A 10,332-nucleotide genomic window follows, 5' to 3' on the forward strand; every position below is an offset into this window, starting at 1 on the left:
TACTCATTTTGCAAACATTCATTGTAGACATAAATATTGTAACAGCCTTACTGATGCTTTACATATTCAGTGTATTATTGGAGGGATGAATTTCCTTAGGGAGATAGGAGCTAAAACTCTCTTTCCATGTGCAGCTGTGCCACTCCACATGGCTCCCTTCCCATTCTGCCAAATAAGTATAACACTTTCCCTAGACCTGATTGTGGTATTCTTGCATCCTGCTATTCCTCTGCCATGGAGAATATATGAGATATACTGGGTGTGGAAGAACCACATAAGCCTTACTCTGGTGTTGGTTCTCTCACCATGACCCTCTTTACCCACTGGACTGGAGCTAGACTGTCCCTAGAATTTACCCAGACTGTAGCTCTGTATCAGCCTGCCCAGAGACGTTTGTGGATCACTGCAGTAGCAGTACTTAGTATTCAGAAGCAACATCAAAAGCTATTTTGCAATGAAGATTTGGCCAGGGATCGCATTAAGACTGCATTAATGCACATTCATTTTAGCTATAGCTAAGCACCCACCCTTGGAATTGCCTAAAGTTTGGGAAATACCACCACAAATCTCAGAGTTTCAACTAGCCCACTCTTACAATTACAAAATAACTTAGATTAGCAGCAGCTTTTGAGCTCAGGGTGAAGCTGAATGGTTTCCTGCTCAGTGAACAAGCTGTAAACCACACAAGAGTGTACTAGAGTGTGTGATAATAGCATGGACACATCAATAATAAAACTTTTATTTATATTACTTATCAATGATTTAAAAATAACTTATTTACTTACTTATTTTTTGGCAAAGCTGTTTTCCTGCTGTTTGAATCTGCTGGGTGATATTCTACTGTTTTCCTGTTGGCTCTGACAGAATTGAACAAAGTTTGCTGTTAGAGAGCAACAGTAAGCGGGAAAGAAATACAACTGCAAGCAGAGCTCCAAAACTAATTTTCAAAACTTTTCAATGCACATATGTAAATTATTACCTTCTTCTCTATCTCAAGCATTTTCATTCTCTGAATATTTTCCTGATATTTTTTTTTTCTTTTCAGTGATTTGGAAAAAAGAGCAACGATTTCCTGCCGAGGGAATGAAAAGCTGGAAACTGAATTCCTGCGTCCTGCGTCCACTGTTTTGGTTACATTAGAATAGGGTACTTATTGAATTCAACTGAATAGGAATTAAAACCCAGGGGCACCTATCCAAGATCTCTATTGCTGGTAAAATAGTTGCTAAACACCAGCAGTGTAGATACCAAAACAACAGAGCTCAGTTCTCTTGGCCTTTCTACTTCTGATTGCCCTTGAGCCTCTCTTAGAAACAGAGCTCCTTATGTTACTCAGATGAAATAGTACTGATTTATAAATCCTTGAAACAAAAACTGAGATGATTTTTACTTTTGCCTTTTGACTACTGGACATTTCAGTCTTTTCAGCAAAAAGAGTTAGGATTATCCAGCAAATTATTCCTACAAATGAAAAGGTGGTCATGTCCTTTTGGACCTACCCAAACTCATTTAAATTCATAGATCCCATAATCAGTGCTGTCAAGTCAGATTTCAGTTTTTCTTTACAAACATGCTCCAAAACCTATTTGAAACAAACAACCAAACATAAACCACCCACCCCCCCACACAATTTAATCAATATTTAAATGCACACATTGCTAATGAATTTTTTAACTGTCATGTGAGACAGTTTGTTATGGAAATACTAAAGGGCTTAAATGCAAAGATGCAAATTTTAGAAGAAAGACAAGATATGTTTGTTTTCAGCTGTGGATTTAGCAGGAGAGGTGTGCCTGAGCAGTTGCTATAGCTATAGAGAATTTTGGATAAGAAGTTAAATCTGTACTGCAGTGATATGCCTCTGGAGCATGTGGAATATGAACAGGTAACTGATTTCTGTCATCTCAGTGCTCTTTATCATTCATGTATAATTTTTTGTCTTTTAAAAGAACAGTTTCATTTCTTGCAAAACTCTTCCTGCAGCTCCCCCAAGGCAGTCTGTATTACAATTGCAAAAGGCTGTTGCTTGAGTATTATACACACAGTGAACATAACTTTTGCGTGTTCGAATTGATTTAATTCCTCCCTGCCCCTTCCTATGGCAAATTTCCCAATATGCACCTGCAGAGTGACCTTCTGCAGGTTCTCCTTTGCCTGCAGCAGGGAGCTCCTTTGGTCTGTTTGGTAGTTTTTGTCTTTGTGTGAGATGCAGCACTGAGGTTTTACTGATATCTCTGTGAGTCTATCAGAGATACATACACGTTACTGGTGACCAGTAACATAAATGGCTCAGGATTTATCAAAAACTTCTCATGGCTAACGCCATTGAGGACATTTAGGAACTTCTGCATGTTCTATGTTAATAAAATCCTGACCTTGCTTTAAAAGAAATATTTTTCACCACTTTTGTTTGGAATATTGGTATGCCATTTTTAAAATCCCCATGTCTAATTATAGGGTCAAAGCATCTTTCCTTCATGGAATTTTCTTCATTCTCTGGTCAACACCACAGCAACATTGTTTCCTCCTGCAAAAATGTGGGATTTTCTTTAATGCAATTTAGAACACTTTCCTCTCTTTCTACTTAAAATGTAGAATTTCATTTAGCTGAGTACGTTCTATACATTTTTCCATTTATGATACTCATACCAGACTGACCAGATACAAAATTCTAAGTTGTGTTTGTGATAGTGCACACTAGAGGCATAGACAGAGCAACAATACCCATTTCTCTCAAGATTCAATTACATTATGTATGGCCAGAAGAAATATTGGAGCAAAAAAGTGAGGACAGACTTCATTTTAGGCCAAGATTGACTCATATTTAAATGCTGACCAATTGTTATGGAGCACCTAGAGAAACAGAAATTACATTTACTTTAAAGTCAACCGAATTCATCTTTATTGTTCTGTTGCAATGCTATGCTTAATTTATGATGAATTGATTGCATAAAAGTGTCTATTTCAAAGATCTTATAATTTCCAAGAACCATGAAGTTATTAGGTAAATTTTAAGATACTCAATTTGAAAGTTTATTTATTTCACAGCATTTAAGGGGATTGTTACCAGAGTAAATTTTACTTGTTAGGAATAAAAGTTGGCTAAGTACAGATGATAAAAAGAGACAAAAATCCACTTCCTCTTATTTTGATTGTCTCTCTTCTCTTTCAACAGTGAAGCAACAAGAAGAAAAGTAGTGATCACATTTACTAGCTCTCCTCTGACTGCAATACTTTGCATGAAAACACTGAAATATTGCCTGATGTTTTGTTCAATCAGTTGCTACATTGCAAAGGCTCTGCTGTATTCATGTCAAATCCTTCTTCATGACAGACTTTAAATTGCCTAATCTGGCCCAAAATAGCCAGAATTGCTTAAACATCATTTTGGTTATTTGGTTTTATTGTTACTTATTTTTACAGTTATTTGCATATTTATTTGGTTTTGCAGATATATTTGAGTGCTCCTATCATAGAACAGTCCTACTGTGACAGATGAGGCACAATTGTAAAATTAGTCCCTGTCCAAAGGATGCAGAAACCAAGGGAAAATAGGTGGATGCAACTGAAAAATGGAGATAAAACAACAAGCTGAAGGTAAAAGGAGTTTTTCTAGAAGGAAAGGAATAAAACAAGGAGTATGCTTCTCTGTGCTGACTGTAGACATCTAAAGAGGGTCAGCCCCCAGTTTGAAAAACAGGCGCCTCTCAGGTCTGTGGAGAGAAAACCACATTTGTATTTTATATTTGCATTTCCATTACTACTATTGAAAGAGATCAATATTATATTAAGGGATGCTCTCATTCAGAAACCATCCTGTTTCCTGAAAGAGCGACTGAAGGTGGTATGTGCACCACACGTGTCAGTGTGATTGGACTGTGGGCCACTTGGCAACCACAAAGTCCTTCAGTTGGTTCGAAAGTGCATTGTACTGTTCATTTTGTCTTCTGGTCACATCTATGTCTGTAGATGCTTTTACTTCATAGCAGGGTTTGGGCTGGGAGGAGGTTTAGCCACCTCTGCTGTGGACCAGGTTAAGAAAAACTGCAATCAGGAGGGAATAATTAACTTTGACATTGTTTAAATCTAACAACAGTTAACATAGTCAAGAACTTCTAAGAAAGTGCATAGAGAGCTCATTTTTGAAAATGATACCTGCAAGCAAGAGAGATTAGGAACCTGGCTTGACTGGGCTAGGTCACTCTTGATGAGCTTGGATTTCCAAGTTGGCTGAACACAGGTGTGCCTTTCTGTTTTGGGCACCTGGTGTATCCTGCCTGGCCTGAGATGCTGTTCAAGAGGGCTGCAGGTATTTTCCAGATCTTGGATTGAACTTCTTTGGCTGGTGCCTGTCAATTTGGACACCTCAAAGCAGGGTCTGAAATCTCAAGCTTGCTGAACAGAGACCTGCCTCCAGTCAGCACAGAGCAGCTGCCTGAAATGAGCCTTTGTGGCTGCTCAGGCTGCAGAGGAGGTGCAGCCAGTGCTTGCAGTACACAGCTAGGAGCATTGGAAACACACTTTCCTCTGAGGAAAAATGAAGGACAGCTATCCACCATCTTTTGTATGAAATAATCTAGTAGTCAGAGAAGGTATTTAGCTTTTGTACCATGACTGTTACTGTGTCTTGCTTAGATAATTGGTCTCCACTGAAAAGAAAAGAGGAGCAGGAACCCAGTATGGGCTCCTGCACCCCTTGGATCTTCCCTTACAGTTTGTTTATGTGCTGATGGAGGAGGAGAGGTTTCCTGCACAGTGCCTGGGCAGGTGATGAAGGCTTCTCACTTTGGATCTTCCCTTACAGTTTGTTTATGTGCTGATGGAGGCGGAGAGGTTTCCTGCACAGTGCCTGGGCAGGTGATGAAGGCTTCTCACCAGAATACCCTGCAGTCCTCATCCTGTGCATGCTATCCACAAAGAGGGCTTGGATCTCCCAAAAGGTGAGCTCAAATATTCCTGTCCCTGAATGCTGCAACTGCATGCAGGAGAACAACAGGAGAGTTTTGGAGAGGCACAGTTACCTCCCCAGGTATGTCAGATGTTTTTTGCTGTACAAGCTCTGGCTGGGATGGAGTTATTTGTGCTGAGAGCAGTGTGTTGGGTGTTGTACTGTGGATCTGTGACCAGAGCAGTGGTGACAGACTGTTTTGGCTGTAGTTTGCAGTGCTTGCATAGCACCAAGGTTTCCCTTTTTCCTGTTCTGCCCTCCCAGTGAGCAGGCTGGGGCTGGGCAGAGGCTGGAAATGGACAAAGCTGGCACAGCTGACCCCAGCTAACCCCAGGGATATCCCACACTGCGCAGCATGTATTCAGCAAAAAAAAAAAAAAAAAAACAAAAAACAAGTGAAGGTTTTTTTCTTTTAGGAAGACAGCTACTGTTCAGCGATTGCCTTCACACCGCTTGTTTTGTTTCAGGCTTTTTTTCTTTGCTTCACTTACTAAACCATGTCTGTCTCAGCCCACAAGCTTCCTTATTTGCTTTCCATCTTTCCCCAGCCAGGGGCAGCCTGCGGCAGGCACAGCAGCAGGTAGGGATTACAGGAAAGGAGGGAAAGAGCCATTTGACCTTTCAGCTGATCACAGGGGGTTCAGGATCACAGTTTTGACACCGGCATAAAAATATCATCGAGGTCCAAGACAAAGGCCTAACCACTTTTATATAATACCAACTACCGCCTTAAAATGGAGCTTTTTCTGTTCTTTTAATTTTTAAAGGTCAGTTCCATGAATCAGTAATAAGATCATCCATGGCAACATTGTACTCACTATTGTGACTTGCAATAAATACACTGTAAAAGAGATGCTCTTCTGATTACCACACTTAAACTACTATAGACCTCTAAGTGTGCCATGTTGGAGGACACTTGTGCTGTTCTTTTTACCTAAAGTAAATGCTAGGAACATAATAAATATTAAAGGCTCTATTATGTTAGCAAAATTATGCAACTGACCACTTGCAAAACTAATTAGAATTTGTGATTGGCACAATTAATTTCTATTCTCTTCTTCCTGAAAGAGTGCTCTAGGTTTCCCTGGCAACCTTTACAATGCTATATGTAAATACAGAAACCAATCTGCATGCCCTCAGTTCAGATAACCCCACAGAAACACAAACATTTTGAACAGCAATTAATTGTTGTAATGGTTAAATTCAGATTTTAGAAATGTCAAATAGAAACAAGACACTGTAGTACCAAACTGCAGGAACAAACTGCAAAGTGGCAACTCCTTGCAAGAATCATATAGTCATAGACTCACGTGGATTGGAAGGGACCTGAAAGATTATCTAGTGCCAGCAAACCTGCTGTGGGCAGGGACAGCTTCCCCTAGACCAGGGTGCCCAGAACCCCATCCAGTCTGACCTTGAACACTTCCAGGATTGGGCATCCACAAATACTTAATGTATTTCAGTGCCTCACTACACTCACACTAAAATATTTCTTCCTAATCTCAGATCTAAACCTGTTCTCTTCACTTTGAAGCCATTTCATTTTCCCTCATCCCGTTCCTATATCCCCTTGTAAAGAGTCTCTCTCCATTTTCCTTGTAGGCTCCATCAGGCTGCAATTAGGCCACTTCAAAGCCTTCTCTTCTCCAGGCTGAGCAATCCCAATCTCTCAACCTTTCCTCATGGGAGAGGTTCTCCATCCTTCTGCTCATCTTGGTGGCCTCCCCTGGGCTGGCTCCAGCAGGTCCATGTCCTTCCTGTGCTGGGGACTCCAGAACTGGGTGCAGAACTCTAGTTCCACATACACAACTGTAGAAGACATTGAAACTAGCTTTATCAGGGAGTCAAGTGCCTGGTGAATGTTATGAATGCCACTTCTCTACTACTGGTTAGGACAGTTATTCAGGAGGACAGCTAGGATGCACAGAATACACTTTTTTGTAATACAGCATCATCTCATGTGGAAGTGTTGTAATGAATCCTAGACAGGTGACTTTGCACTGGATGAGAGAAAAAGAACAAATGGTAAGCCACCGTGGCTGAGGTAAAGGTTGACTCTCTACAAGGTATGCTTCAAGCTAAAAGCCTGAAATCTTCCAGGAGGGGAAAATATTTCACTCAGTCTCAATTGCAAATTCTGACAGAAAAATGTCATTTTAGGCCATTGCTCCTCTGAAACCGATATTTGGTTTTGTTGTTGTGCACGGCACCACGCCTTGCAAAGAAATGCCAGGAAAAGATTCAGTGTTTGGCATGGTTTTCTTCCCACAACTTTTGTACTGATTAAGATAAAACATATTCACACAGCAGTGGAATACTATGGGTCATTTCAAGCCAAATGCTGCAATATAATCTGAACCAAATGGCAAAGATTTCTTGGGGAGGTGCGTCATGAAAACTCTGCCTCTCAATAAAGTGGTTAGAGCAATGAGCCTGCCCCCTGCTTTCTTTACCCTTCCTGTTTCCCTAATGGTATGCATTGTACAAGACAGTATTATTGCTTAATTCATAATATGTACTTGCTTAATGACAGCAGCTCTCACCTCAAGTCCATACCTTTGAGACCAACCTGCTTTTAAAGAATGCACAGCATATTGGAAGGGACTCACAAGAATGATCCAATTAAACTCCTGGACCACAGGACAACCCAAATTTAGTCAGGTTCCTATAGTCTGATGTTGCATACAAATAGAAAGAAAGGTCTTATAAAATCAGGCCTTACTCTGCTAAATTACCAGCTGGCCTGTTACTTCTTCTAAGTGCAGCCAGCTAACTTCCCATGTGAAAAACCATAAGAATGAAAGCAGTTAATACAACAAGCTATTCTGGTAAGAAAACTGTTTGCACCTGTAATAAACAAGAAATCTATTCCATGGGAATCAGCAAACAAAATACATAAACTATGTTGTCTTATATACCAAGAGTTCTATTATCATTATAGTGCAAGGATTCCATATCACCAGAGCTTCATATCTCCTCAATGTTTCTCACAGTCAGCTCCTCTAAGCACTACCTGTTCCTGGTCCTTGCAGTAATTACCATCTGACTTGAAATCTCACCAATCCACTCTTTTATACCACTGCTCTTATTGGCTACAGGTGTGGCCTGTTAAGATCAGGCCTGCTCCTAATCTTTAGTAATTGGTCCAGCTACAACTCACTGGGGGATAAGATTACATTCTATACCACCTTCATTTACCCAATACTGTATCCCCCTACAAACTAATAAAATGTAGAGAGATTTGACAGAGGTACACCCTGGCCATTCACCAGCCAATGAACTGAGTGTCATTGCTAACCAGCTAGGTCTAACAGTGCCTTCTGATATTTCCTATAAATAGGAAACTTGTGAATAAAGAAAGGGATTTTTCTGCAAGAATAAACTGAGTCTCAGCTGCTTTATTGCAAAAGTCTGAACTACTGGTAGATTGTCAGGCAGTGACTGGCTGGCTGAAGGGATGTCAGGCCAGACAGGGGCTGTGGGTACCTGAAAGGTAACCACAGATATCTGGCACTTGGGGAAATGCTGCTGGGAGGCCTGGGTACCTGTAATTACTGTTTGTACTACTGTGCTTGCTTATGCCAAGCACTTTCTTATCTAAAATAACAGCTCTGCCATGGCACAGCATAGAGCAGAGAGATTAGGCAAACAGTGGATTGAAATAGAAATGTTTATTAAGAATGAATAAAAATTGCTTCTCAGTAAGTTTTGCTAAACTCATTGGAAATCATGTATTCTATGAGAAGATGAGTAAGACTACAAAAGAACCAAATCTATCACATGGACAATGTTTTCACATTTTCCAGTCCAAGCAGGCAAATACTAAACTGAGTGGACATGACTGAAGGAATTCTCTATGCATGTAAAGTGGTTTATAGTAACACAATAACAGTAAAAACAAAATGGTGCTTTTGAAGAACTGGTGGTTTGTGATCATAGAAATGGAAGTCACTGAATTAAAATGCTTCATCTGAATTTGTTCCTGGGATGATATTAACACTTTGTAGAGGTTTAGTGTTGCATCACTATGACTACACTAATTTCTGCCTTCCCTGGCTTCTGTGCAAACCCTTGAGATATTTCACATCTAAATCATAGAGGATTTCTTCTGGAATGAAGAAAAAAGGTGTGAATGGGCAACAAATGTGTTTTAATTTTCATGAAGATCCTTGTAACAAAAGCAGTCTCAGAAGACACAAAAAAAATTTGAAAACATGCCATCTAAAGATAATTCTGCCTACAGTGTATGTCTTTCTGAATGGTCATATATATATTTTAAATTATTTTTTGTTTTGTCCCTCTCATAAGAGGTACAGTTTTCAGACTTTTTCTGTTTCTAACCTGCCAAGTTATTTTTACTCTTGAAGTTTGTACAGTAGAGTATATCACTGATCTCTGTCCCTGCATCTTGTAATGAAGGGTGCAAATCCCCAAATGACCTGGGGAAATCAGAGGGAAAAATATTTTACTTTTAAATCTCTCACTAGTCCTTGAAATCTTGGAGTTACGACCTGGCAGATATTTTGGGGACTGCTTCATGTGAAAATGGAAGTTGAAGCCTTCTAGTTTTCTACTATTTTCACCCACCTAAGGAATACCCAGGAATCCCAGCCTCAGTAGTCAGAGGAGTTTATTATCTCCCTCTTCCATGGGTGAGCGACATCCTGGGAGCAAACAAGAAGTCAGCAGATGAGACTGTGTCTCAGGGGATGGGTGCCAGGGAACTTCAGGGGCGCTGTCATTACATGTATAGATCTTTCTAGCACATACCAGAGGCCAGAGTCTGGCAATCTGCCCCACAACCCCAGGCAAGCCTACTGTTTCAGCAGACACTGGCTTAGAGTTAAGTGCCTGGATCAAAACTCCCTCCTTATTCCCATCATGTTGATGGCTTACTGCTTCTCTACCACAGCAAATCATGAAACAACCTGAGCCTACCTACTGCATATGACGGTGAAGTAACAAGGCAGAACTTGAAGAAAATGCCATTTCTGTTCTTCCTTGCTACCTGCTGTCAGGAAGGAGCTAGCAGGTAAGCAGCTTTTAATTTAATTTCACTCTGAGTCAAGGTGGACTAATCTGCATATAAATGTAATAATGTATGTCCTTGATCCCTCCCTCACAGACACAGAACACAGCCTAGAATGTGACTCTTAGTATCCAGGGAGAATAAAATTACCCTGCCCAAGGTTGGAGAGAAATATGTGCCTAGTGAAAAGAGCAGGGTACACTGGAGCACTGCACAGCTACTGTCCCCTAAACCTATATCCACATCCTTAGTATCTGTGCGTCCAACAGTGGCACACTGTATTTACAGATTGCCAATGAAATCCAGTTTAAGGGAGGGTAAAAATGATTGCTCCAAGTGTTATGACAGGAATGGC

The 10,332-nt window shown here is 40.4% G+C and overlaps 1 protein-coding gene and 1 long non-coding RNA gene across 3 annotated transcripts in view; one reads left to right on the plus strand and one right to left on the minus strand.

Annotated features, from left to right (window-relative positions):
- Window positions 1-1,140, minus strand: part of CLNK (cytokine dependent hematopoietic cell linker) — a 32,366-nt gene extending 31,226 nt beyond the window's left edge. The window contains exons 1-2 of one of the 2 annotated variants that reach the window (XM_074541764.1): window positions 980-1,140; window positions 786-857 (exon numbers count right to left, since the gene is read on the minus strand). The gene's annotated coding sequence lies outside the window, so the exon portion shown is untranslated. The remainder of the gene's footprint in view (window positions 1-785; window positions 858-979) is intronic. The other variant, XM_005485759.4, reaches the window with a different exon arrangement.
- Window positions 862-10,332, plus strand: part of LOC113459112 (uncharacterized) — a 36,727-nt gene continuing 27,256 nt past the window's right edge. Inside the window, exons 1-4 of the long non-coding RNA XR_012580504.1 lie at window positions 862-1,885; window positions 3,452-3,597; window positions 4,805-4,940; window positions 9,861-9,980. This is a non-coding gene — a long non-coding RNA (uncharacterized LOC113459112). The remainder of the gene's footprint in view (window positions 1,886-3,451; window positions 3,598-4,804; window positions 4,941-9,860; window positions 9,981-10,332) is intronic.

This window comes from Zonotrichia albicollis, chromosome 5 (assembly GCF_047830755.1).
Source record: "Zonotrichia albicollis isolate bZonAlb1 chromosome 5, bZonAlb1.hap1, whole genome shotgun sequence".
Lineage (NCBI taxonomy): Eukaryota > Metazoa > Chordata > Aves > Passeriformes > Passerellidae > Zonotrichia > Zonotrichia albicollis.